This window comes from Seriola lalandi, unplaced genomic scaffold, assembly GCF_002814215.2.
Source record: "Seriola lalandi dorsalis isolate HSWRI2012SDOR001 ecotype SW California unplaced genomic scaffold, Sedor1 jcf7180002049917, whole genome shotgun sequence".
In the NCBI taxonomy this organism is placed as follows: Eukaryota; Metazoa; Chordata; class Actinopteri; order Carangiformes; family Carangidae; genus Seriola; species Seriola lalandi.
Genome location: NW_019520470.1, coordinates 4,941 through 6,544, shown reverse-complemented (window position 1 = coordinate 6,544; position 1,604 = coordinate 4,941). Strand labels below are relative to the sequence as shown.

General features: G+C 39.0%; 1 protein-coding gene across 2 annotated transcripts in view; it reads left to right on the top strand.

The window, feature by feature from the left end:
* Window positions 1-710: 710 nt before the first annotated feature.
* The window catches only part of LOC111649068 (transcriptional regulator Myc-A-like), a 4,062-nt gene continuing 3,168 nt past the window's right edge, over window positions 711-1,604 (top strand). The window contains exon 1 of one of the 2 annotated variants that reach the window (XM_023398808.2): window positions 711-1,061. The gene's annotated coding sequence lies outside the window, so the exon portion shown is untranslated. The remainder of the gene's footprint in view (window positions 1,062-1,604) is intronic. The other variant, XM_023398807.2, reaches the window with a different exon arrangement.

Genomic DNA, 1,604 nt, shown 5'->3' with positions numbered 1-1,604 from the left:
ATCATCATCATCATCATCATCATCATCATTACCGGGATACAGTGAGGTTTGTGCAGTGAGTTACTGAGAGTGAAAACACATCCAGGATAACTGACAGAGATCACTTCCTCCCCGACGAGAACAATCAGATAATCATCCAATAATCCCTGAATGTCAGCTTCCATTACTACTATATCATTTTTATTTTTATTTATTATTGTAGTTTGTTCTTTTCATCAACCTGTTTTTTTTCCTTAAATATTTTGTTCTTCTATTTGTTGATAATTTCATTATTTTTTATCATTTTATTTTTTATTTCTTAAGATAAAAATATTTCTCATTTTATGTCATACTATTGTCCTTTAATCTTTCTATTTTCTTCATAATTATTTTTATTTCATTTTTTATTCATCTAATGTTACTGTATGTGTTTTTATTATTTCATTTTTTTAAATCTTATTTTATTTTCCCTTAAACCTTTTCCATTCATTTTTAAGTTATTTATTTATTTATTTATTCATTTGTTGTTGTTGTTTTCATGAGTGAGTGAATGAGTGCTGAATTCCTGGAACTTTCTCCGCCTGCATCATTTACTGTCATGGACCACCCTCTTACACATCCGCGGAATAAAATAGTTCTGACATTGAACGCATCTCCTTGCTCCTTTTTGATTAAAAAGTTTAATGACAATCGAAATTTTCTGACAGAAAAACTATCGACGTAATTTTTCACGCTGTCGCTGACACGCTAACAACTTATTTTAGTTTACTACGTACTAACATTTGGCGCGAAAATTGCGTATGACGAAACGAAAAGGCACAAGAGTAGGAGTATTAAAGGTCTGAGCAGCAGCTGTTCGGAGTGAGTCACCCTGAGACTACAGACAGGAGCGCAGGAGTCATCAATACTGCAGTTTGAGAACTCTCTCTGATTGATTATCGATCGGAAGAGGACATCACTTTCACATACGGACTCTGTTGGATAAAACCCGGGCTGAAGATTCAACCTTCACTCACCGGGACTCTTGGATTTTACTCAGTTGTCACCTCGGTCCTGTCAAGTTTATCCCGGGAGACATAACGGTGAGTGTGTCCGGCCGCTGCAGCTCTGTGTCGGCTCTGTGTCGGCTCTGTGTCGGCTCTGTGTCGGCTGTGTGTCGGCTCTCTGTCGGCTCTCTTCAGGGATCTTTTCTCCTTATTTACACCTAAAATACAACCGTGTTAAACACAAACAGAGCTCATTTCTCTGTAGATATTTGGGAGGTTTTTGCACTAAATGTTTTTGGTGACAGCCTTTACGTTCATGTGCAACACGGACGGAGATCACAGCTTTTTAGTTTTGTTGTTTATGTCTGTTGCACGTTGTGTTTATGGCTCTTTATATGCGCCGAAGTGCGGAGTGTCTTCCACCGATAACGACTCTTTGCACTCGAGTCACTCTTTGTTGTGTTTGTTCAACTGCAGCCGAAATAATCCCAAACTTGCTGTTTCTTCAATGACGTTTTGTTTGCCAACGATCATGTCGACCTTTTGCCGGATTTACCGAGTGAGCTGCCGGCTTCAGTTTGACTGTGGTCACGCGACGTGTTGGAGCCGGAAGATGAGGCTCCAGCTGAGATAATGTGA